The 27491-nt window shown below is 44.4% G+C and overlaps 1 protein-coding gene across 3 annotated transcripts in view; it reads right to left on the bottom strand.

Moving 5' to 3' along the window:
• Positions 1-27491, bottom strand: part of TSPAN4 (tetraspanin 4) — a 726272-nt gene that overhangs the window by 588505 nt on the left and 110276 nt on the right. For all 3 annotated transcript variants that reach the window (XM_075065079.1, XM_075065081.1, XM_075065080.1), the window contains exon 2: positions 3609-3697. The gene's annotated coding sequence lies outside the window, so the exon portion shown is untranslated. The remainder of the gene's footprint in view (positions 1-3608; positions 3698-27491) is intronic.

Here is a 27491-nt window from a genome sequence, read left to right as displayed (position 1 = left end):
ACCAGGAGGATGGCTCATTGGGTCAGTAATAACTTGCTTGTTTGGAGCAGTAGACGAGGTCTGACACTTTGCCATTCCCATGCCAGATACAGAGACACGAGTTGGTCACGTGTGGTCCACAGTGGTTTTCACAATTCCAGGAGTTGCTGGGATATGTTATCCATAACCTATCAGATGGGAAGTTCTGGGTAGTCTTCACAATCTTTAAACTCTTGTGTTGTGCCTATATGACAGCGGATAGATGGAGGTTCAATGTTTGCTAATGCAGAAAGCCATGGCAGAGGTGATGCTTTTAGCATATGGGGTACTGAGGCACACTAAGGCTACATGACTATCAAGGTCACATAGGAAGTATGTGGATACAGCTGGGAATTGAAAATGGGTCTTCTGAGTGCTGGCTAGGACTCTAACCACTGCATGCATGCAGCCCAGTTTGTACTTGTGTGGAGAATTTAGAAGACTTTCTATCAGGACTGCAGAGTAGCGGAAGTCAACCATGGAAGAATGACCAGTGCACTACATTAGCAAAAAGACCAAATGAAGTGGGACAGCTGAGACAGCAATGCCTGCTGTCTACTTTAGCACTGCACAAGTGCAGATTGCTGCACCAGTCAGCCTTGCTCAGAGCAAGTGCAATCCCAATGAAATTGTGAATACCTCTGCATGGTGGCTATCTATTGTGGGAACTGGGGCAGTTGGGCTTGGGCCCACCGAGAACTATAGGCCCACACCCTCAACAAAGGGGGAGGAACTGTTAAACCAAGGCCACAAAAGAATTTGTGGGGTAATTAATGAGAAAACCAGAAATGGAATGAGCTCAAAGGTTAACAATCAGGGAACCTGATGGGGACACAGAGCAGAGAACCCCGTACAGTACCCACTGCTCCCAAAAGCATCTAAGGAGTATGTGAAAACTGCCCAGAGGAACTCTCCCCAGGTGGGAAGTGACTTTGGGTGATGTGTTACAGGCCTACTAGGGGAGTGCAAAGGTGAAATGCTGTAATGTAGACAAGGCTTTGATGTTCACCTCCCACAAAGCCACACTTTGTCCCAAGTTAGTTTTGACAGATGCACACGGAGATGCCTTTGGTGACAACAGCAGGGTCTCCCAATCCCTAAACAATCCTGGTGCATCTAAGGACCAAAGGAGGAAGGGATTCTGAATACAGTCTCAGAAGAGAGATTTAAGATCAAAGATAAACATATGGGATTGATGTTGCAGTCCACATGAGAAATCATACAGGTCAGTGTCAAAAAAAACAGCCATAGGATTTTAGTTTGCAGGGACTGAAAACCATCTGCTGGTTTACAGTGCTAATCCCTGACATTTCAGGCTATTTGTAAATAAAAACACTCAGAATCTAATCTGAATGCTCTTTGAAATAGTGCTGTGCAGCTAAATGTTATGGGCCAGATCCTCAGTTTGTGTAAACTGAAGTCTGTGACGTGACACTGATTAAAATGAGCCGAGGAACTGGCCACATAAAAGTCAGGAAGCCTCTGCCCCAGGTGATGTGGTCTATCACTTAACAGAGGATCCGTCTCACTCATACCCTTGGCCTCTCCTCTTGGCGCGCACCTGGCCTAACCTCATAATCTACACTGAAGTCTGCTTATAAAGCGAATTCTCTACAGGCAAAGGCTTCAGTCTGTGAAAGTAATGGGGAGAAACAAAAGGAAACATCCATGACAAGATGCCGCTGTCTCCTGAAAAGGCAGAGTGAACTCACAGATTCTATACATAACAGAGGATCTCAGAAGCATGTTTCATCAGTCACATAGATTGAGCCTCCTTTTTAAACTTTCTGTGAATAAAGCAATTACTTACGTTCAATACGAAATCAAAGGAAATGCAATGCCCAGCTAGCTGGCTCCAAATGCTGCACACTGTACAGACCTCTACATTCCACCATTCCTATTTTTCAAGTGATATCTACATTCCAGCTTGCAAAAGAAAAGGAACCAGCAGTATCCAAAGAGCTCAGAAATCCCAGTAATGCTGACTGGGAAGAACAGCACTGATGCAACGTGCAGCCATAGCCTTGATCAGCATTCCTAAAACTTCAAATATACGGCTTAGCATTCTGCATGTGGCTTTGGACCCAGCCTCCAACTTTTTAATTAAAGTAATCACTTTTGCTCAATGCTGCCTTTGTGGCAGGTATAGCACCATCATCTGTCATGTAATCTGCAAGCTCGCTCGCTCTTTGCAGGATATGATAGCAGCTTGCAAGGGTTATCTTCTATTACTTCCCAACTCATATATTATTTATGTATTCGCAATACCAACGAAGGCTAGGAAGACATACTGCATCCGTGCTCTTATGTCAAATCCTTTTAACTGAAGTTTCTTGGCTTTTTAACAGTCCTACTTGTTCATTCTCCCATTCTCGTCCATTGTATTATATTTACATAAGGAAAGCTGAATAGCAGTCTGAACACAGATTGTTTGCTTCTCTTGGCCCTGACCCAACAAGGACAATGCAGGCTCAGCACCCAAATCCCACTGAAATTCAGATTAGATTCAAATTCCCTCAGCACCATTAAAAATTCCATCTCATGTCTGTGGGGCTCTCAGGTCCTCCTTAAAACAAGACTCATTCCAGGGCTCCAGCACCACCACTCTCCTCATATGTGCCCAACATATACACACACACACACACACACACACACCCCACAGGTACATTAAGCTCTCCAGATTGGAATGACAGATCAGACGCAGGCATCTCATTTCACGAAAAAGAGGAGCACTGTTGCAAATACTTATTTCACCCTACTTTAAAAAGGTATTCAAACTCCACGATCAGGTGAACATGTTCTGTTGAATTATTGATGAAGGAAAGCAGAAGATTCACAGAAAAGTCAGTGGAAAGTTTGTACTGAGACTGGAAGGGGAAAATGTTTTCTTCAGAGTATTTTTAGCTCGGATTTTCAAAAGGGCCTGAAGGAGTGAATTAGGCACCCAACCTGCACTGAACCACCTAACACTCTTAGGCGCCTTTGACAATCCCAGCCATCAGTTTTAAAAGCATTAATAGAACCACACAAATTACAGATGCAAAAGGCCTATCAAAGCATCTAACCTGCCTAACTGCCAGTGCTGGACTGTTACCCTATACTATATTCCAGAGTGCTTGGTCCAGTCCACTTTTAAAGCATCTAAAGGAATCGTCTCTCACTACAGGGTTCTGATCCCCACTCTCCCTACCAATGTTTCCTTCTCCTTCATGATTCAAATGAAATGTATCTCGATGCAAAGGATGAAGGCATGACTCAAGATGAAAGATATATCTGATGCTGGATTTTGATAGCAAGAGAAGGATCAAATATTCACACACTGAATTGACCTCAATTTAAAGTGTGGTTATGGTCAGAAGACAATGTCACTTGACCATTCCAGGTAAGCTGAGCTTCCAGTGCTCACATTCAGGAAAAAAAACAAAAACAAATATAGCCATTGGGTTTGGGACTGGCAAACTGAACAATTTCTCATGCAGAAAATCAATTAATGGAGCATAAATGTGGAATAACCAAGAGGTGGTTTTCACAAAGACACTTTCTGGGGTCATGCGGCCTCACCAAAAAGGATTCTAAGTGCAGAAACTTACCGTGGCTGGCAGTTTTGCTGATGACAAACAAGATGGACCAGGATGGAGCCTTGATCTCCCACAACAATAACGGCCTTTCAGTGCTGCCACTGTAAAAACAACCAACCAACACATCTATCAGTAAACTAAACAGATGATGACTCAGAAGACACTTCAGGAATGCAGGAAGTGCAAGAGAGAGGTGATTTCTTTTCAGTTCAGTCACTTTTAAACCCTATCACCAGTGCTTAATCTGTAATGAAAGACGTACTGCGATTCGAACAGTTTCTTCACTTTTATGACTGATGCCACAAGCCCTGAGCTGTTGGGGTTATGTACTGCCAAACCTAGTGGTGCCAGGGCTCAGCCCTGGCAAGCCGTGGCACAAATTAAGTACTGCCTAGAACCCTACCCCATAGCCCCCAACCCCTCATCTTTGTTCCTATCCACATACTTAAAACCTCAATAAAAGCTTGGTATTAAAATAAATTACTGAGAGCAAAATTCATACTGTAAAAGTCACCCTAGAGTGACCAGATGGAGGGGAGGACCTCCCTGGTTGCTTTCCTGCTCATTATCAGACAAGGAAAGACCTTCTTGTCTACGCAAATTTGTACATAAAATAAGAAAACTGCTGTGGAAATGCGATGTTGGGACGAGTAGGGGAGCGGCAGCAACTCCAGACAGATCTCACACCCCAGAATAATAGAGTAGTAACTGAGGTTTGCCATCCTTCCAAGATGCAAGCTGCTATTGGTCCCCGTGAATAATACGTAGGAAATCCAACAAGAGAAACCCAATTGTGCAAATATGCTCCATGAAGAGAATGATCATGGCCAAAACAGTAATAATTTGAAGTTTTTCTAAGACCTCTCCTCACAGTTGCTCAAAGGGTTTTATAAACCTCAATGGATTAAGCTTGTGAAGTGGAGAAAAAGGTTCTACTATAATCAGTTCATCCCTTAGCAAAATATAGACATCCTCTGTATGGAACATGACAGCTATTGTACAGCAACCCTGCACCACAGTTTAAGGAAGGAAGGCTGTCTCTACCCTGGCAAAAATCAGATACATAACTCACCAACAGTTCTGCCTATGGTAGCAACAATAGAAGCTGTAGTGTAGACAGGACTCACTAACAGTACTCAAGCTCTGCTTCCTACACTACAGCTTCCATCATTGCTACCACAGGTGGTGAATACTGTGTTGCCAGCACAGATGTGGCCCTACCAAAGAAGTGTGCTCTATCCGTATAGAAATGCACAGGGGTTTTAGTTAAGCACAATCCAATCATCCTAGCAGTAATTTTGCCAGATCATCAGAGTTAATATGACAACTCCTCGGAAAGTACTACAGCATCTTCACTCACCACCAGCAGTCAGAATCTTGGTTTAACATCTCATTTGACAGATGGTTGGCTTGCAAACCACTGTCACAGTTCAGGGTAACTAGACCTTTATTTCCCCTCAGGGATCAGCCAGGGCACCTACACTCAGGCTTCCAGATCCCAGTTGTTGCCTCTCTCTAATGGAGACCTGTTCCCTCCCCCTTCTGACTGGAGTATTTCCAAGCTGTACAGTTCCTTGACTACACTATGTTATCCCCAGTAGAGACAGGCTGCCCAAACAGAATCTGCTTGTTTTGGCCTTAGAGATGGCTAACAGCTGTAACTTCTACAGTTAAAACCGTACAACAGCACTTCCTATGCAAGCCTACTTTATTCTTAGGGTAAAAAGCACGACAGAGAAAACATTAAAAACAATAAAAGAACCTACCTGCATGCTAATAAAATTAGCAGTGTTAACCCCCAATGCTAAGACGGATTCCATCAGGAACAGTCCTTCAAACTCCCAACCCAGGGGGTTACCAGCTCATCACAGTTTCAGCTCAGAACAAGCACCCAGACCTTCCAACCCTACCCAGTAGTCCTGTCCACTTGCTGGATCAGGAGGAAGGCTCTGAGACAATTTAAAACCAGGCTATTTATCCAAAAACTCTTTTGTAGTCCAATGGTTCCTGGAGACTCCAGTTTGAACTAATATATGCATACTTCTCCAGGGGGATGGCTTCAGAGGATTGACAACAGAGGAAGTACGTTAGTATCCCCCTTCCCTAGCAGAAAAGGTACACACAATGCCACAATAACACATACACAATAGTGTTTTAATACTATGTACTCAAAAGGTATTAACATTAACGCGATAAGGTTTAACTGAATTCAGTAAACTTTACCTTAATTCCATGAGGTTTGTTCAGGACATAGTCAGCCTGTCACCACCACTTTAACTCCCATTTAAAGCTAGTGGCTCCAGGTGCTGAATGCCAATAATTTCCAGATGGGCCCCAAATCTAGCATAAAGGAAATCAGGCAAGACAACGGAGATCCTTGCTAGATGAAGGAATGTTTCTGTCTGACATTTCACTGGCACATAAAGCTACCTGGCCCTGAGGAGAATCAGTAATACTTTCCATAAAGGTTGCTTTATTTTTAAACTGAGAATGAGTGAAGTTGACACCAAGTGTTTCTTGAGCAGATATAGCTGTCTGACAGTTTTTAAAAGTCTTTAAAAGAAAAAAAAATCTTACACTGACAAAATACCAGGAGCAGCAACACCTTTTAAGGCAGAAGGAAGCTGAAAACCAAGCCCTAGCTTTTAAGCATGCCTGAGTCATAACAGAGAGTCCTCCACTAAAATCAAATTCACTGTCTGGGAAAGAATGAGTTAGGCGCCTGTGTGATAAGGACTAGAAAGGATCTCTCTTTCCTCAACATTTTAGACAGCTGGAGTAAATCAGCTGATGTGAGTTTTGTCCCTTCGGATTGACATGGATTTGGCTTAATATGCGGCTTCAAGGCTCAGCACTGAAGTCTATATCTCTGATTTTGGGGGGGTGACAGGGAGTGGAAGTTTTTGACATGGATAATAAGAGAGATGAGCAGTCAGTGAAACAAGTGGAGCTAAATAATGGCTTCAGAGAGTTGTCTATTCTTCCTCTTGACCAGAAACACATTGGAAACACATCTCCCAAGGCAAGGGCAGTGTTACAGGACTCATGGATGAAGTGATTTCTGATTTCCTCTCTCTTGCTTTTATTTGTTTATTAAAAAACAAACTGAAGATACAGGGCTCCCATCATCTGCCCCCACACCCTGAATGGTGGCAAACCTATGACCGATCTCTCAAGGAATCAGCTCTCACACACATTGGGCCTAAATCTTCCATCATACAGGTGTAACACCACTGAAGTCCATACAGTAAATTGCTCAGGAGACCTGAGGGTTTTTTCCTGGCTATGGAAATGATCTGCTGTGAGATCTTGGATAAGACCCTTCACCTCCCTATGCCTCTGTTTCCCCTCCCACGTTTTGTCAGTCTTGCCTCTTAAGACTGTAAGCTTTTTGGGGCACAGATTGTCTCTTACTATGTGTTTGTACAGTTGGATAACATAATAGGGACTCTGTGCTATTTTAATGCTTCTACTAATAGTAATAAGAACGAACTACACAATGCCTCAAATTAATACTACAGAGTCTCTCTCATAACTCATTAATACCATATATCTTACTTTACAGACCAGTGGTTTGTTTTATTATTTTCCAGTGATTCTGGACTGTTTTAAATGTTCCTTGTTCTTCCTCCAGTGTGCACTGAAGATACAGTCGCACTCCAGTGCACTACAGTCGCTCTAATGGAAAATCTCTGACAATTTCTAACTCTTTAGCAGATTTCTTCTGGCTCACTTCACAGTTACTTAGCCTATTCACTGACATGATCTTGAGTGGAGGAATTGCATCCTGGAGTGAGATAGCAAACTGAGCACCAGAACCTTAATTCAAAATGGCTGATTACAGACATTTCACTGACAGACCAGTTCTCTATAACCAGGACACCTTGAACTAGAAAGACAGTTAGTGTGAATCCCTTCCGTCTCCCTCCTCCCCTTCCAAAACCTTGGTTGTCAGAACCTGCATTTTGTTTCTCTATGTCTGGGATAAGGAATCTGGTTTCCACCTGCAGCACGGCTTACATTTCCCCAGCATCATTGTTGCTGCTTGCTGGAATGTTTGAAAGAAGGTGTTACAAAAACAGAGGCATAGAATCATAGAAATGTAGGACAGGAAGAGACCACGAGAAAACATCACGTCCAGCCCCCTGCACTGTAGCAGAGCCACACCTACACCATCCCTGACAGGTGTTTGTCCAGCCTGTTCTTAAACACCTCCAATGACGAGGATTTCATAACTTCCCTTGGAAGCCTAATTCCAGAGCTCAATTACCTTACAGTTAAACGCTTTTCCTAATATCTAACCTCTCAATCTCCTCTTCTACAGATTCAGCCAACTACTTCTGGTTTTACCTTCAGTGTGTATGGAAAAAAAAATGATAACCATCTTCTCTGTTAAACCATTTAACATATTTGAAGACTTATCAGTTCCCCCCTCAGTCCTCTTTTCTGAAGACTAAACAGGCCCAGGTTTCTTCAATCTTTCTCCAATTTGTCCACATCTTTCCTAAGATGTGGCACCCAGAATTGGACACAGTACTCCAGTGTCAAGTAGAGCAGGACAATTCTCTCTCGTGTCTTACATATGACACTCCTCTTAATAAACCCCAGAATGATAGTAGCTTTTTTTTGCAGCTGCATCACATTGTTGACTCATATTCAGTTTGTGCTCCACTATAACCCGCAGATCCTTTCCAGCAATACTACCACCTAGCCAATTATTCCCCATTTAGCAGCTGTGCATTTGACTTTTCCTTCCTGAGTGAAGAACTTTGCACTTGTCTGTATTGACTAATGTGCGCTGATGTTGTGCTAGACTCCCATAAACACAACTCTGGCAATGCATCCCAATCTTGACCAGAAAATAACCACACCCACCCTATGATTACAGTTCCGGGCCTCTCAGGAAAATATACAGTAAGTTGCACCCAACTGGGTGGAGACTTTCTGATGCAGAAATACATTCCTGAGTGGGATGAGATCACCTAATACATATAGCTGTGACCCTGGCAGGAGGGGAAAGGCTGGAGTGCTGACCTACTGCTTCACTGAGCATATCTTGGCAGAAGCCATAGTAAAGCAATGTTTCTTCCCAGGATCTGACATACACACAGGGTTTGACATTTACCAGCCTTCTATTAGCCAGAAGTCAAAGTCTACTACCAGAGGCCATTAAAAAAGGCTCCATTCCTCCCAGACAAGCTGGTGAGTGGCATTATTAAGTCCTCTATGTGCGCATGCACTCAGAGTGATGATCCTGGAAGGCAGGCAGGTGGCTACCTCTCACCCCCAGATCAGACACAATTGCCTTAATCAGTTCCAAGTGACATAGTTCAGTTTGCTTTCCACTCTCCTACCATCACAATCATATTTGTAACTCTGTGCCTGACATGCTGATTGAACAGGTTTTTATTAGCACATCTGGGCAAACCCGGTCATCTCACCCCTTGTGTCTCTGCAGGGGATTCAGTAGCCAGAGATATGCACAAAGAAAGGCACATGGGAAAGTCCATTCTGGGACGTCTTGCTGAACGTGGAGCTCAGAGGAAAATAAAAACAGATGTGTTAAACAAGATTTTTTGAAAGGGGAATAATACCAACAAACTACACTGATTTTTTTAAAGGGACATTTTGCTTGTTGCCTGTATATTTTTTCAAGTGAGAATTCAGTTGGTTCCAGCCTGTTTATTTCAAATTATTTTCCTTCAATTCACATTGAATGCTACAAAACATTACCTTATCCTAACAGAAGGTTAAGACATGCAACACTTCACTGCCTGATGAAACTGTCCCATCAACAGGTGCTATAGAACTGGCATCTTAATAGACAAGCTATCTCCCATTGACATCTGTTTCTGCTTCAGCACTTGAACTATTTATTCTCTTGGGTTCTCCCATCTTCAGCACTGATGCTCCCTCATCTTTCACCTATTCCAACACTTCCTGAACTCTCTGCCTTTCATATCCCATCCTCACCTGCGGAAACTGCCTGATTCCATGACATCTGCCTCAGCACTGTCTCCAAAGGACACTGAACTGTTTTTGAACTTCAGACTTCATGACTAAGAACCCCAGGATCTTCTGCTATACAGAGGGGTACTGTTGTTAGCGACTGGAGCAGTGGGTCTGAGCTTTCATGGAGCTAGTGCAAGGGCAGCTGAAGGCGCAGTTATTAATTTGCACTGAGTAACCAGCCACACTGTATGTCCATTCTGCAAATCACAGTGGGAAAAGTGGGGCCCAGTCCAATATCCCTTGAAGTCAATAGAAGGACTTCCATTGATTTCGGTGAGTGGTGGATCAACCCCTTGGTGAACAGTAGATCTGGTAAGACTTCAACCATTCATAACTACATCCCCAATAACATGACAAACACCGAGGAGTCTTTGTGGCTCCTTGTTGTTTTTGTTGATACAGACTAACACAGCAACCACTCTGAAACCTGTCATCATGACAAACACTGGCTCACTTAGCTATTAGCTCTTTGGGATGCTATATTCTTGTGCAAAATCCACAAAACCGCAAATGAAAGTGACTATGGTCACTGGACAACATTCTTCTCCTAGTCTTGGTTCTGTCACTATAATGTGATGAAGCAACTGAATAGACTAGTGCTGCCATTTATTCAAAAGCAGTTGACCCAGAACAGGGAGTGATAGACTTGGCAAATTATGAGATATCTAATCTGTTCTATATGTGTGTTATAACACCCTTACCATGGTAGAATCAGAGTGCCTTCCAGCAGTCCACTAAGCAACATGACTAACATCTATCATGTGTTTGTTCTCCCATCATTTCCTCAGAGGGAGATGTGTGTTCAGTTAAAGAAGGTAGGTCAAACAAAGCACTTTGCACTTGAAGTGGAAGGTGGTACAGTTTGTGATAGCCCTGAGTTCCTGGCAGTGTTCATTCCACAGTCTTGGACCAGCCCCTGAGAAAGTTCTCTCACAGAAAAAAAAAAGAAAGAGTTTTACCTTTATTGTAGAAGGCTCCAGTGTCCAGTGTACTAGAGGAGCATGAGATGTTGACCACAATCTTCAGCTTGCAGCTTTCATCAATCTTTTAGAGCCCCAGACCATGGTATGCCTTAAAGATAAGGACTGAGACTTTGATCTTAATTTGAAATTCTGTGGGAAGCCAGTTTAGAAGAGAAATTGAATGAGCTTGCAGTAGCCTGTGTTTTGTGAGAAGATGCACTGCAGCGTTCTGTACTAGTAGATGTTTTCAAGAGCTGAAGGCTTCATACCCAAATATAGTGCAATGCTGTAGTCTAGCCAAGAGGTGACGAAGGCATGATTAACCAAGGCCATGTCATCATCCACCAGGATGGGATGGAGTCTCCTAGTGGACAGGAGATGATGGAACACATTACTCAGGGATCCTGCTTTGTGAAAGCTTAGCATCAACAAGGAATTCAAGAGTACCACTGAACTATGGACAGAACTGAATTGTGAGTGCGTATCTTCAACCAAAGGAGACTGCACCATGGCTGCAAACTCTTCAAAACACTTCCCTTTACTCACCAACGTCACTTCCATCTTGTTCTGGTCCAGCTTCAGCCAGCTGCTGTTCATCCATCAGCCGATCTTATTCAAGCACAGGGCCATCGTGGTGGTACCGGTATGATCATATGTGAACAAGGATAAGTAGAGCTCTGTCATCTGCATATTGATGGCACTTCAAGTCCATATTGTCTGACAAGTTCATCTCATGGCTACATTGCAAACAGCTGGAGAAATAATTGATCATCAAGGGAATCCACAAGTGAGTAATCTAATGGTTGAGGTGAAGTTTCCCACCATTATTCATTGGAAGAGTTCCCTCCAGGAAGTACTTGAACCAATTTAGCACAGTACCATGGACCCCTGCCACTTCACTCAAGTGAGACAGCAGTACCTCATGGTCAACAGTCTTAAATGTTTGCACAGATGTCTAAACTCTATCCATTGACAGAAGGAGACCATCCATCAGTGCCACCAAAGCGGCTTCAATTCCACGTACTAAGCTGAATCCAGATTGTGCCAGTTCTAGAATATTAGCTTCAATTAGATGAGTATGTAGTTGGCCTTTGGCTAGCTTGCTTCTCTCTGAATTTGCTCAGGAAAAGGAGGTTTGATACTGGGTGGTACTTGGCTAGCTCTGATGTACCCAGCGTATTCTTCTTCAGTGTGAAGAAGGAAGTGAAGGATACATTGACTGCTTCAGTCAGGAGTAGCACCAATTGTTCATGACTCTCTTTCAAAAGCCAGGAAGGGCCTGGGTCAAATTCACAAACCTTGCGTCAAGACTCCTTTGAGGTGTTCAGAACTCCTTGATGAGTGAACTTACAGAACTCTGTGAATGCAGGTCAGCTGTTGGTTGCTGGGTGGGTAGGTATAAGCAGAGCAGACCTATGTCATCTGAGAAGGCCTCACGAACATATGTGATCTCCTCAACAAATTAAGACGACAGTTCTTTGCAGTGGTTGGTGCTCAGTTCTGATGCAGACCATAGACACTTGGAGTTGAAAGTATTTTAATCTCCCTGGACAGCTCCTTGGGATCGAATTTGGCAATTTCAATGGTGGCTGATAGGAAGGTTCTCTTGGTCTGGAATACAGCCTCAGCTTAGGCTTTGAGGCATTTATTATGTTTCATCCCGTCTGTATGAGCCTTTGTTTTTCACCGGGGCGCTTGAGTTTCCACCCCCCTCTCCTCATCCAGTGAAGAATGTCAGAAAACCATGGAGATTGGTGTGGGCAACAGGGAGGAAGGAGCCATTTGAGGGCCAGGGATTGTTAAGTGACCTTAATCATGGCAAGCTGCTCTAGATCATTTTTAGAGGTTTCTAAACATTTTTAGTTATTCCTCTCTCCTCCTGCCGTGTACAGTTAGCTTCACAGCATTAAGAGAGCCTGGCCTTACTGGCTGAGGAATATGAAAAACAGCACCAATACAAATGGCCTGTCCTGAACACGTGGCATAAACAAAACTTGACAGTGTGGTGTGAGATAATAGTTATGGTGGCATTTGTTTGAGATGATGACCAGCACAACTCACTCATAACTTTCACACTCATGATTCATACGGCCATTCCAAACTTGGGTCAATAAGTGGAAATAAGTCACAATTTTTAACAATGAAGGTAATTAACCACTGACAGATAACGAATGAATGAGGTAGGAAAGTATTATTAGCCCTATATTACAAATGGGGAACTCAGGCAGAGGGAGACTGATTTACCCAAGGTCACACAGGAAGTCTGAGGACAGAACAGGGGACTGATCCCAGGTCTCCCAAATCTCAGGTTAGCATTCTAACCAGCAACCATCCTTATTCTTAGCTAATTCAACCACAAATGGTTGAGCTCAGTGCACGAACTGCTGTGTGATATTCTATGGCAGCAAATCAGAGTGGCCCTTTCTGGCCTTAAAAAAAATAAAAAATCTATCATATTTATGTTTATTTTTCTGGTTGGCCAGAAGCATTACCAAGTTTTCCAGACTTTCTATGTTAATCTAGGCTCATTTTTGGCTTTAGATAGAAACACAGAGAAACTCAAAATGTAACTCAGGCCTTGTAAACCCAACTGAATGGCAGCTGGCAAGTTCTGCACATCACACACAGGGTACACATGGGAGTCCCAGGAATCGTTCATCACCCCAAGGAAAATAAATTTGCGCTCTCAAGCCGAGAACCGCCTCCCACTTGTGTCTTTAATTGACATTTCCTGTCTATGCCTTGTGAGCACTGGTGCTCATGAAACAAAGAGATTGACAGCTAGAGCCCACAAGAGAAGTGTGTAGGCAGCTGCTCTCTCATTTCATTACAGTAAAGTACCAGGCTCTTATTAGGTACCAGAGAGCAGCCAGCTCTGTTGCACAACACTACACAGGAGAAAAGTAGGTTAGGTGCAATTCACATGCAGTCAGGAACCTATATAATTTGGGGCACTGATGGAGGGAAGAGAGGGAAAGCAGCCCACCTTCACCACAGTGACTTCCAGCCCTACAATCACAGCCACCTAGTTTCCTTGTGTCATTCGACACGCTAACTAGGCAATCACACACAGCACTGAGGAAGCTGGTTAATAATTGAGGGCTTGTTTACACTGGCAAGCTTCTGTGCAGTAAAGCAGCTTTTTGTGCTCAAACTGCAGACGTGTACACACTGCCAAGCCACTCTGTGCGCAGAAACTCCTCAGGTGCAGTGCTGCAAAAAAACCCACCTCGACAAGAGTTGTAAGGCTATTGCGCAGAGGCTCCAGTGCTCTATTGCCGGTGTAGACACTTGATTGCTTTCTGCGCTGTAACTGGCCTCTGGAGCTGCTCCATAATGCCTCAAGTGACCACTCTGCTCATTGTTTTCAACTCAGTTGCCCTGGAGACATGCGCCCCTCCCCTTTCAAAGCACTGTTTCTGACAGCCCTTGGGTGCTCTGGAGATCTGTGGTTGGCGGCCCATACCCCGACTGGGGTGACGGGCATGAGTGAGTGAGTTGGGTGCTGTGCTGATCTGCTCCGGGTCACAAAGCAAACCATTCATGCAGAATGCCCGTGCTGTTGAACACAGAGGTGAGTGTGCCTGTCCAAGAGAGAGAGAGAGAGAGAGAGAGAGAGAGAGAGCTGTGTAGAGAGCCCAGAGAGGGAAGCGGGGGCTGATGTTGGGGTTTTCCCCCTCCCCCTGGCTCAGGACTGGTTGCTTCCTGATGCTGCGTGAACTTACAAGACAGCATGCTGACACATCCTGTCCCCAAAACACACTCTCTCCCTACCTCCACACACACATACACACACACACACACACACACATACTCTCCCCCTCCACACACACACACTTAAGTTGAAAAGCAACTGGCACTGTAGTAGGATGCCCATGGAACAATGGCATTGGGAAACTTGCACCATGTGACACTGTGCCTCTCCCATGACGCATTGCAAACCCTTCCCAAAGCACCCTGCAGCCAGTTGCACAGTGGGATAGCTACCACAATGCACTGCTGTCTTCGCTGTTGCAAGAGCTGCTAATGTGGATGCATTCCAGCATCACAAGGAGCAGAGTGTGGACACACAACGGAGGTTTAATTCCAGTGTTTTAATACAAATGGTATAACTTGTGGTGCAGAAACTTGCCAGTGTAGACATATCCTAAGTGTTTAACTTCCCAGTATTAGCACAGGCCACATTTTTACTCTTATAGACTTCTTTTCACTTTCCACTGAGAATAGCTACTGCCCTGAGTGCATCCACACGAGCAAAAGCCAGATGCAACAGTGGTGGACTGCCCTGCCACATTTTTGCCAGAGCACAAGAGGTGGCAAGGCAATAATCGTTCTATCCCTGCCCGTTCCTGTAAGCAGGCCGGCGCTGAGGCAGCACCTGCCAGTTTAAGGCAGCTTTGGAAGTCCTGCTTCTCACCAAAACCAGCCAGCGGAAGCTGCCACAGTAACAAAAGCAAAGCAAAAAAGAGGTCCTTTCACTCCAAAACTGAGACACTTACATGATGCTCTCCTGCTCAGAGAGTAAATGGGCCTGCACATGGACACCTGCACGACAGAGTGATGACCTATCACACATCAGACACCTATTTGTAATAACACGGAGCCTTATGAAATTCTCTTTCCTAATCAGAATCACCGTACGATGCTACAGTTCTGGCATGCATTGTAAGATGAACAGTGCGACTGACATGGAGCTGCTATGTCATAATCTAAGAATACCGCTATGTAATAATTGCATTAACACCGTTGGGACTAGCTGCTATGAAATATATTGAAAATCCTGCTTTGAAACAATGGTGTGGATTCTGCATGCAACCTGGTCAGTGAGGTAAGTAACTGCATTCAATTAGGCTTGAATAAAAACTGGGAGCGGATGGGCCATTACACAAAGTAAAACTATTTCCCCATGCTAATTCCTCCCACACACACACTGTTCTTCACATCTTCTTGTCATTGGCTGGAAATGGGCCATTTTCATTACCACTACAAACAGTTTTTTTTCTCTCCTGCATAAATTATAATAGCTCACCTTAACTGATCACTCTCCTTATAGTGTATATGGTAACACCCATTGTTTCATGTTCTCTACTGTATTTTCCATTGCATGCATCCGATGAAGTGGGCTGTAGCCCATGAAAGCTTATGCTCAAATAAATTCATTAGTCTCTAAGGTGCCACAAGCACTCCTGTTATTTTTGTGGATACAGATTAACACAGCTACTACTCTGAAACCTGCATAGCTATAGTGAGTATTAGAATTTCCTGGATGAGTGTCTTGATCTAACTTAACAGGAACCCACTGGAAAAACAAGCAGGAAAGCAACACAAGCTCCCTAGATAAGCAACCTCCGGCACACATTTGAAGAACAATGGGGAAAGAGCTATTAGTTCCCAAAATCTTTTATCCTGTCTCCAAGAAGGATACAAACCTTGTTTTGCCAGGAAACAGTTACATCCCCTCTTAGGAAAAGTAGAGGTAGGAGGGTTAATTGCCAGGCCCTGTCTAGGGAACAGACTGACACCAAAAGGGACAACACAAGGAGTCTAAAGGGAATGGCAAGCCTTATGGAGATGCAGGTATGCATATAGGTAGTTTCACTGTTTTAAAGTCGGTTTTCTCCTGCATGCTTTTGTTCTAAATAAACAAGACTTTGCTGTTTAATTGCTACTTAACACAGTTATTGCTCCCAAAGAGAACAGACCTGCAGGCACTGAACGCAAGTCAAACCTGTTGAGATAATTACAGCTGATACACAGGGAACTGCAACCCGGGATACAGTCTGAGTGGGAGAATCACGTGTTTCATCACAAGACAGGTGACAGTGCAAGGCCAAGAACTGAAGGGAGATGCACTCGGAGACCCGGAGAGTCAGAGGTGCAGTTAACCTGGTAACCGTAGCAACGGTACAATGTAAAACTTACCTATGAGACCTGTACTGGGGCTTTAACGCAGAACTACTCATGAATAAGAAATAGGGACAGATAATCAGAAGTGCTGAATACCCACGATGCCCACTAAAATCAATGGTAGATACGGGCACTCAGTCCCTCTATAAACCAAGCTCTGAAGGTCTCCTACAGCAGCCTGACTTGGTTCTTTTTTCCTCAGGCCAATGAAATGTTGACAGACAGGATAATAATGATACTTTTCCTAAGGGCCTGACCCAAAGCTCACTGAAGTCAGTCAGCATCTTCCCATTGACTTAAATGAGCACCAGGTCAGTCCTTAAGGGTTGAAAAGTAGATTCCTGCCTGAGCGGATACATTTTCATGGTGATTTTGCACAGCTGTTTTTTTTACGCAGGCTACTGAGGCTCTCACTGAACAATCTGATTTATTCACAAGCTCCTACTGTAGCCTTGTGAGAAACTAATACTCACCTCCCTGTAACCTCTTCACTGGGCAAAAGCAGCATTAGCCACTACCAGACTAGTAACAGTCTGACAGACGCCATTTTAGACTGCTTTCCGCTAATCACTGCCACCAGGCTTTGCTGCAAACCCTGAGGCCTTGTGTCTTCTTTTTGAAGAGCACACTCCAGTTTTAGATTACTTCTGGCTACCTCCTTAAGCCATTTAGTTATTCCCGAGACTACAGTACCTCCCCAGAATTAGTCATCTTGTTACAATCCCCTCCTCAAGTCCTGTAAATATGTGGTATGCCTTAGGAAACACTCTCTTTTGGCTGTGACAAGAGGGATGACTCTCATTTTACAGATGGCTGAGAAGGATAACAAGGAATTTATTCAGGGCTCTGTACAGATTAGACTATCATCTTCCAGACAGAATCAACAACAAACATTTCCCAACCATGTGTACATAGAAAGCCCAAGGAAGCATTTTGGTCTCTGTCAGCAACCACAGAATAAATACATGACCATATGGACCATCACCTGCCATTGTGGGCAGCCATGTCATTCCACTCCAGTGGAAAACATCGCGGATCTGCTTTAATGAGGCAATTGCCCCCACTAAACCCAAGGAAAACCAAACATAGTCCCTTAAATCACACATGGAAACTGGGCTAGTGCTATGGAGCTGGTCTCAAAGCATCACCGCAGAGAGGAAGGTGGAGCTTATACTTAAGGCACCAGAGTTAGATTCAGGAGAGCAAGGTTCAGTTCCTGGCTCTACCCCAGAGTCTCTGTGCAAACTTGGACAAGTCACTTAGGAACAGAGTAAAATTTCGAAAATCATCTGAGTAATCCTAAGAACTTAAGTCCTTAAATCCCGAGGTGCTTTTGGAAGTTTTACCCTGAATTTCAGCAGCCTAAAAAAGAAAAAATCAAGTCCTTAATCTCTCTGAGCCTCAGTTCCCCACATCTAAGGTGGGGGTAATAATACTTCCTTCTTCTGTCTTGTCTTGAGAGTGAGACAGTAAGCTAGTTAATCAGTTGTAAATGAACAGAGGGAGGGGAAAGAGAAGCAGGGCTCCACTCTAAGAGGCTATGACTAGGGTCCTACCAAATTCATAGCCACAAAAAATACATCATGGACCGTGAAATCTGGTCTCCCGACCCCCCCCCCCCCGGTGAAATCCGGTCTTGTGTGTGCTTTTGCCCTATATTATACAGATTTCACAGGGGAGACCAATGTTGCCCAAATTGGGAATCGTGACCCAAAAGGGAGTTGCAGGAGGTCACAAGGTTATTTCAAGGGCGGCACGGTATTTCCACCCTTACCTCTGCAGTACCTTCAGAGCTGGGCAGCTGTTGGCCAGGTGCCCAGCTCTGAAGGCAGCGCCCTGCCAGCAACAGCACTGAAGTAAGGGTGGCAATACCATACCATGCCACTCTTTCTTCTGTGCTGCTGTCTTCAGAACTGGGCGGCCAGAGAGTGGTGGATGTTGACTGAGAGCCCAGCTCTGCAGGCAGCAGTGCAGAAGTAATGGTGGCAATACCACACCATGCCATCCTTACTTCTGCACTGCTGCTGGTGGCAGCTCTGCCTTCAGAGCCGGGCTTCCAGCCAGCAGCCACCACTCTCCGGCCACCCAGCTCGGAAAGCAGTGCCACTGCCAGAAGCAATCAGAAGTAAAGGTGCCAGTACCGCAACCCCCCTACAACTCCTTTTTCGGTCAGGACCCCTACAATTACAACACCGTGAAATTTCAGATTTAAACAGCTGAAATCATGAAATTTACAATTTTTAAAATCCTATGACCATGAAATTGATCAAAATGGACCCTGAATTTGGTAGGCCCCTAGCTATGGCAAAAAGGATCCCTTCTGGGGGGTCATAACTGAAAGAAGGAGATGACAATAGTACTTGTCACTGATGACGACACAGAGCCACATACCAAGGTAGAGGGATTGATCTCTGAAAACAATCTCAATTAAATAAAGTGTTTCATTTCCCTGTTGCCTTTCATCTGCGGAGGTGGGGAGTGGAGGAAGATGTGGGCAGGGCTGATCAGGGCATTTTACAAATCACACAGATGCTGACTAAGGAAATGCCACTGCGAGAGGAGATTAAACAGGAAGGATAAGGGTCACTCCCGGGTCTGTTGGTATTTTAATAGTTTATCGCTTGACAGCATGTTTCTTGCTAACTCCTGGACATTAGTGTGGTCCCAACAACACAGTTATCCCACCCCAGCAACTTCTGCCACTTTCGTTTCCATCTCTATTTTACCTTCAGCCTGCCTCACTCTCTCCCTGTTCCGAAACAGTTCCCCAGGTTGAGCCTTCTTGATACGATTGTTAATAACTAACTTTGTACAGCCAGCATCGTGCAGTCCTGCAAACACTTCCCTGAAGGCTTGGTTTAATGCCAGCTTTTGAAAACCTGCACATGTAGCTGTAATGAAAACAAAATGCCTTTGTGTCTTACAGGGATGGGGGGAGCTGCTAAAATGACTGTATAAACATGAATTCAGATAACCCAGCATACTTCAGTTTCTGCGGCAGAGGAGACAAGAGAAAAAACATGGGAATCAGTACAGAGATCAAGTATTCAATTCAAGAATGCACTTCTGCTCGAGATAGCACTTAAGTACCTGCATAAATATTGTCCTGAGCTAGACCCTTCATACATAACAAGAAGAGAGCATTTTTATTATTATAAAGGAGCAGTGAGAGGAACATGCTTCTGTATTCTGTAGTGGTGAATTGTGGTATCAACATAACTTCTTCTTTGCATTTACCTAGAATCCAAGTAGCTGCTGTGTGAAAATATCAATCTATACAGTGCCGTAGGTGCACATAGTACTGTGCTGTGGCTGATCTGCGCCTAAACTCTTAACAGGGCTCTGCTGCAAAGAGTTTACAGTGTAAGGTGTTAAGCCAGCAATGTGTTTAAGCATATGCTTAAAACTTTCTGAGAAGTGATGTTGACTTCAGTGGGATTACTGATATGCTTAAAAGTTAAGCATGTGCATAAGTGCTTTGCTGGATCATGGCTTTAAGGCAGAAGCAAATTGAGAATAATCAGATATAAAACAGAACAGAATAGAGTGTGAATGGTAGAGCTGGACGGTACAGATCAAGACTCACAGTTGATAGGAAGTAGGAGCAGAATATCTACCACAGGAAGTCAGACAAGGACTGGAATCTGGCTGAAGGAAGTTACTCCCTCAGGAAAGGCTGTAAAGAGTGATCTGCTAAGAGTTACTCTCAGGCTGAGCAGAGCAGGAAACCAGACTTACGCAACCACCTTCTGACCCCTAAACTATGGGTTGTTTCTCATGCATCTGACCTATCACACCAGTACATTCCCAACAGCTTTATTCAGAGATTAATTCATCTCACTAGTCTGCAATGAGTGTTAGTGGGTGAGACTCAGAAGTCCATATCCAGTCAACTCAGTTCCTGCCTGTAGCAGGTTCCCTGCTGGGCCCACCTGCTCCTGCCCCCACTGGGCTGAGAAAGTCACTCAGAGTCCTTGTTACAGTGCTCACCTGGTGCTTTATTTTACAAGTAGTATTCCCACCACCTTTTCCCCACAATACATAGAATCCTTTTCTGCTTGTCTATCAGCCAGAGAGACAAGACAAGCTGCTACTTCTCCCATGGTGCTGCTTCCCCTCTTCCCAGCTCCTCCCCTGGCTTCCTTCCCCTGGGGCTTTTATTCAGCCCCAGCCTGATGAGGCAGCAGCTGTTCCAGCTTCCCCAATCAGGACCAGGTGATCTACTCAGCTCCAATTCACCTCCCTTAATTGGAGCTGGAGTGACAGGGGGTTAGCTAAGCAGCTTTCTGCTTAGCACCCTGTCACACTGTCTAACAGCTCATGATTAGTCCATGTGGTCTGGCCTCATTTCTTTAATACAAGAAAGGTGACCTCCAGCAACTGTCACCCCTGTCCCCACCCAGACTCATTTCATGTGATTAAATGGTTAAGATGCTGCGGGTGCCCAAAATTACATCCAAGTTCATGATATGGCATTGGGTTCTCCCTCAACAGGGCACCCTTGTCAACAAGATCAACACTGCATATGGCCAAGTAGGCAGGTATCATGGTCACCTTCCTCTTCTCAAGCCCCAAGGCTTCCTTAGCATGCTGCTGACCAGCATCTCATTCAGTGACCGCTACCTGCCCAAGCAACACAGCATGTTCCTCTCACACACGCCCTTTTGGGAACAAACTATGGCTCCTGGGACTCGAGCCATCGTTATTTATTATGTGTATTACCATAACACCTACGAACACTAATCATGGATCAGAACCGCTCTGTGCTAGGCACCATACAAACACAAAACAAACAGATAATCCCTGCCCCAAAGATCTTACAATCTAAGTGCAAGATAAGAGACACTCTCACTAGGGAAAGTGAGAATCACCTTGTGCATTCAGCTGCGTAACTCCAACCTGGTGACAGAATTAGCAAGAACCTCAGTTTCTTCACTGTTCTAAAACCTTGTCAATCAGATTCTCAGCTGGTATAGCTTCACTCACTTTAAAGGAGCGCAGCCGATTTTCCACATAAATTGATTGTATGGCCAACGCATCCACCTTGTTCTCCAGTGAAAGATGGGGCCGTGCCAAAGTAGTAAAATGTTCTTTCATTATCCCAAACACTTTATTACAGTAAAACAGCTTTAAATCGTACACTTTGAAAATGTCTCTCCCCTGTGCTTTAGTAGCCACTCTCTTCACAAAGCAAAAAAGGTTTATAGATCACTGCACTGTACTCAAAGTTATATTCTCAAGCAGTTCCCAAATGCCCATAATGATGTTCTTTCTCAGCATTTAAGAAGCTGACATGCTTGCGCTGAGAGGCCTTTGCGAATACAGGTTCCTATTTGCTGCATTAAATCCAAACAAATCCATAAATACTTCCTATCTTCCCCAGCATTTCCCTAGTTCCCCTAGAGCTAAAGAGTCACCTAACAATAATCCTTCCTCACTTATACCCCCATAATGCTAGCATCTCCCCTCCCCCGGCTTGATTTCTGCCTCCACACTCATCCCACCCCCCATGGACAAAGCCAGGCACCCTCACTCATCCCCTCACTGTTTGATTCCCCCTTCCGCCCTTATGATGCTGCCTTTAACTCTTGGCCTTTTCGCAAGGGACAAGAATAAGGAGGCAGACAAAGCAACTGTGGGATGAATTTATGGAGACGTGAAAGGTTACAGGAAAATTCGGCATCATCAAGATGCCTCAAAAGCCAAATTTTTGGGGCAACTTTTCTCTTCCTCATCATGTCACAACAATGCAAGCATCACTTGGGCCCACTGACACAGGCACTGTTAAGACAAACAGAAATAGACTGATCCTACCCTGAACAGCTTACAGCCAAACAGATAAAACAAAGGGTGGGAGAAAGAAAAGATAATGAATTCCATTTTACAATGGGAAATCATCACTCAAGATAACGCAGCGACTTGTAGAAGGCCACATAGGGGGTCTGTCACAAAGGCAGAAATTGAAGCCAGATCAGGTCTCTTCAGTCCCAGTCCACTCCTTTAACCAAAGATCATCCTTCCTTTCAAGAATTAGTGCTCTAATACACAAGAGGCCTGGAATCAGTTCCATGTTCCAGTCATTCATTACCTGGGCGATGACAGGGACTTGGAGTCCTTTTAACTGTTTTAGATTTGCAAAGGAGCCATGAAAAATTCCCATTGCAAGCAGGGCCATCCTCAACCTACTCCACCTTTCCCTTCCCCCTCTCCAGCAAAGAATCATGGACTTGGGGGGAAAAGTGGTGCTTTTCCCCAAAAAATTCTCTCCTAAGACTTATCCAAAAGCTCAGGAAAACATCACTCTTCCCATCACTGTCAAACATATACAGCTCTTTTTGCAATAAATCAAATAGAGTTGACACATTTGTGCCAAAGACGGACTTGTAGTAAGACTCCTTTGGGGGATAAATTATTATGAAAAACTCCCTCCTCCTAAAAAAAGATGTATTAATAGAGCACCAGATCTTCAGTTATCTCTGCTGCTCTGCACTATGAATTAATAGATTAGCGTTACTTGTTAATGTACTTCCCTCTAGACACATTTGCCAGCCTCAGTACAAAACATGCAAGAAAAGGAATGGTGAGGTTGGCAGGAGGAATAGTGCCTGACAGCCAATCCCCTCCAGAAAATGGTTTCAAATTGTATCCCTGCAAAATATAATAATCCCATGGTCAACAAGCCCAGGAAAAAGGAGGTGGGGATAATAAAGCAAAGCAAACACCCCACAAGTCTTGGATTTATCCACTGGCAGAAACTACCTGCAGGCAGCTTAGGGGAGATAACGCCTCAGATGGAGGATGCAGCCAGGCTGGTAAGCAGATGACAAATGAAGGGTAAAAGCAAAAAAAAAAAACAACCCCCAGCATCTCCACTTTATTAAAATCCTTATAGGGACATGGAAATTGCTTTATTGGACTAGAGCAATGGTTCATCTAACTCTGCATAGTCTCTGTGACTGTGGCCAATGTCAGATGCTTAAGACAAACAGCACTGTAATGGGGTGGCATGCTGCAGGGCCTGACAAGCCTGAGGCTAAACCAACCCTGATTACAGAATGAACCCCACTTGAGAGGAATCAGGCGATTCCAGTATAAAAGGACCAGGAAGTGGCAGAGAAGGGAGAAAACCCAGGAGGAGATCTCCAGCAGGACCCTGAATCAGCAGGGGAAAAGCACCAGCTGAGAAAGCAAACTCCAGGCTGAAGGTACTGGGAAGGAGAAAGTCAGTACCTCAGAGAAGAGTGGCTGTGCCCAGCTGAAATTAGGATGAAGGCTGTAGGAGTCTGTGTTTTATTTGAAAGACGTTATCTTGGACTACCAGGAGAGAGAGACTGAACTAGGGTTGGGACCTAGAGGGCCAGTATGTACCTGAGGACTCAGTACACTGGACCCCCAGGAGAGGATTGTTTGAACTACCTTTGAACTGAGTGAGTTCTTAAGGGGCCCTGAGGAGAGGGAAACAGAGGCTGGCTGCCTGTATCATGACCCTGCCTAGGCCATGAGGGATGCATATGAGGAGACCAACCCCACTACAGGCATGAAGTCCTTGCAGTGACGCGATCTGTGCGAGATTACATATTGTGGGAGGAGAGGGAAAACTAACTAAAGCTGTGGTCCCTCACTGCTTTGCCTGCACGGAACCCCAGTGATTTAAATGGGGGCACAACATGGGCAAAGCAGTCTACAACAGTCAGGCCCTTTTCCTGGAAGTAGCTGGTCCTCCACCTAGGGTGACCTGACAAAAAGTGTGAAAAATTGGGACGGGAGTGGGGGGGAATAGGAGCCTATGTAAGAATGACCCAAAAATCAGGACTGTCCCTATAAAAATCAAGATATCTGGTCACCCTACCTCCACCCTTCAACTGCCCAGACACTGCACTGTACTCCTCACCTTGGTGCTCCAGCATTACTCTCAGTACCTGTATAAAAATGGCAAAAATGCCAGAGAAACTTGTTAAGAGGAGAATGCAGAAATTTTAGGTAATTGTGCGGGGAGGGGAGAGCTAGTTTGTTTTTAAGCAAAATACCTAATTGGGGAAAGGACTGACATTCCTCCCCCGGTCCCCAATCTAGGTCACTGCTGCCTATTTAAAACCAGTGTGGGGACAGAGAATGAATAATGTTAACAACAAATCACTGTCTCTCTCCCACCTTTCATTTATAACATAAGAACTGTTATTTTGCCAGGTGCCACTGACCAAGCTGGGAATTAACACAAAAGGGAGTAGCTCTCAGCCAGATTTACTGAGGAACAAGAATACTTGCAGACAGAACATTTTTGTAGCCAGGCTAGTTATAGAAATTAACTACATATAGAAGGTGCTTGGAAGATGGTATGAAATCTCCTCAAACTAGGAATTAGGAGGATAAAATGACAGCGTTCAAATGGGAAAACTTCCCCTTCATCACCAGCCCTTCTAGCCAAGTATTCAAATATTTAAATAAAGGTCTAACCGCAGTTAAGAAATCAGCAAGGCCAGGTCTCCACACAGATTCTGCACTAGTATGACTATGCCATTTAGGGGGGTGATTTTTTTTACCTTACTGTTTATACCAGTACAATCACAGTGCGGATGCAGTTACACCATCATCACTTATTCTCCTTCCCCTAAGGGAATTCTCCTTCTCTCTTCGCTACCAGATGGATCATCGGGCAGCAATTGATCCAGAGGGGATCGATTTATTGTGTCTAGTCTAAACACAACAAATTGATCCCCGAGCGCTCTCCCATCGACTCCTGTACTCCAGCTCGGCAAGAGGCGCGGGTGGAGTCAACGGGGGAGCGGAAGCAGTCACCTCACCACAGTGAAGACATTGCGGCAAGTCGATCTAAGTACATTGAACGTAGCTGAAGTTGCGTAACTTAGATTGACCCCCCCAGTGTAGACCAGGCCTAAAGGAATAAGTGATATGAGTATGAATACCTTTACACCGGTATAACTGCATCCACAGTGGGAAGCGAACCACTTTAACTATACCGGTTTAAGTAAAGCCATACAGCTTTTTTATATAAACCCAAATAAGGCTCAGCAGCACCCACTCCATGAAGGATAAAAAGATCCTTAGATCAAAGATGTAACCATCAGCACTGCATGGTGGGGTATTAACCCTTCAAAACTTGCCAGCTATATGTAGCTTGAACAGCATGCATATGAACAGCTATCCCCCCAAAGACGGGGGTGGAGAGGAAGTGAGAATGTGTTTGTATCTTTATCTTCATTTCCTTACTCTAAAGAGCACATCCATATAGTGGAGCTGTGATTGTCAGAGTATGTCCTGCAAGGCAGAAAGTTTAAGTCCATTTCAGATTAATCTCTCCCTTCTGTTAACACTTCATGTGTAAAATTGATAAGTAAGTCCCAGTAAAGTCAAAATTGGCTTTTTCCCTCTGGAGACCTAAATGGCCTTTTCAGGAGGTATAATAGCCTTCATCTCATGGAAACCATTTTAGTAGTGGAGGTGGATTTTTCTCATTTCCATTTTATTACTATACATCTGTTGACCATCCAGACAGCAACACATACACTTTATAGCACAGTCACCAAATGACACCTGTTTGTTGAATATGTGTAGGTTGCAGAAATGAGGCTCAAGGGAATCACCTGTATAATTTACTCCCCTAACGTCTAGCCAAACACTAGATTATTTTGGCCTTGCCTATATCATATGGTTAAAAGGTAGCTGAATAGCTCTTGCATGTATGACTTGTGAAGTTGGAAAGAGGCAAGATTTTGAAGGGTCAAAAAGATTCCTGGAAGAGTGCTCTTTGGGGAAAGATTTTCTTTGTTGTGTGTTTGGACAGTCTGCAGCACAATGGGGTCCCAGTGCATGGCTGGGGCTGTTAGGCACTACCACAATAGAAACGATAATAATAAAGTTTAGTTGATGCAAGGTGTGTTGTACCACTGGGAACCCAGCTTTTAATAGCACAAACAATTCTTGGTCTACGCCACTTTGCCTTCTTTATAAGAGTGAAGAAAATAGGTACAATGGGATGGCAGTATAGAAACAGAGTGTTACACACAAACTCATGTCAGTTACATGATTAAGCTTATTAATTACTATTCTTTATATTGCACAGCGCCCAGAGGTCCCAATCAGCTTGGAGCCTTCTTGTGCTAGGCACTGTATCTATCAATTGTATCTATCAACTGTAACTTAAATGGCCCCCCCGTTGCTATAGTATCTGTGTGCCTCAATCTTTATTGTACTTCTCCTCACAACGCCCCTGCAAGATAGAGAAGAACTGTTATTCCCATTTTACAGATGGGGAAATGAGGCAAAGACTAAGGCCTATATCCTCAAAGGTATTTAGATACCTTGAGAATGACAAGATAATTAGGTGTCTAGGGGATACTCCTCAAGCATCCTCAGGGGCTTTAAGAAACTTTGCCCAAGGAGACAAAGGAAGTTTACCGTAAAACAAAGAATTCAACTCAGATCTCCCAAGACATAAGCTAGCATCCTAACCACCAGACCAGCCTTCCTCTTCATCTGCATATGAAACAATGACAGTCCCTTCCCCATAGAACTCACACTACTTGCAGACAATGAGGCCTGGTCTACACTATGCGTTTAAGCCGAATTTAGCAGTGTTAAACCAATTTAACCCTGCACCCGTCCACACAACGAGGCCCTTTATATCGATATAAAGGGCTCTTTAAACCGGTTTCTGTACTCCTCCCTGACGAGAGGAGTAGCACTGAAATCGGTATTGCCATGTCGGATTAGGGTTAGTTAGTGGCCACAAATCAAATGTATTGGCCTCTGGGCGGTATCCCACAGTGCACCATTGTGACCGCTCTGGAAAGCGATCTGAACTCGGATGCACTGGCCAGGTAGACAGGAAAAGCCCCGCAAACTTTTGAATTTCATTTCCTGTTTGCTCAGCGTGGAGAGCTCACCAGCATAGGTGACCATACAGAGCTCATCAGCACAGGTAACAATGCAGTCTCCTGAGAACTGAAAAAAAGCTCCAGCATGGACCACATGGGAGGTACTGGATCTGATCGCT

The sequence above is a fragment of the Chelonoidis abingdonii genome, chromosome 4, assembly GCF_003597395.2.
Source record: "Chelonoidis abingdonii isolate Lonesome George chromosome 4, CheloAbing_2.0, whole genome shotgun sequence".
NCBI lineage: Eukaryota > Metazoa > Chordata > Testudines > Testudinidae > Chelonoidis > Chelonoidis abingdonii.
The sequence above is the reverse complement of the archived record's forward strand: the minus strand, read 5'-3'. Positions and strand labels throughout refer to the sequence as shown.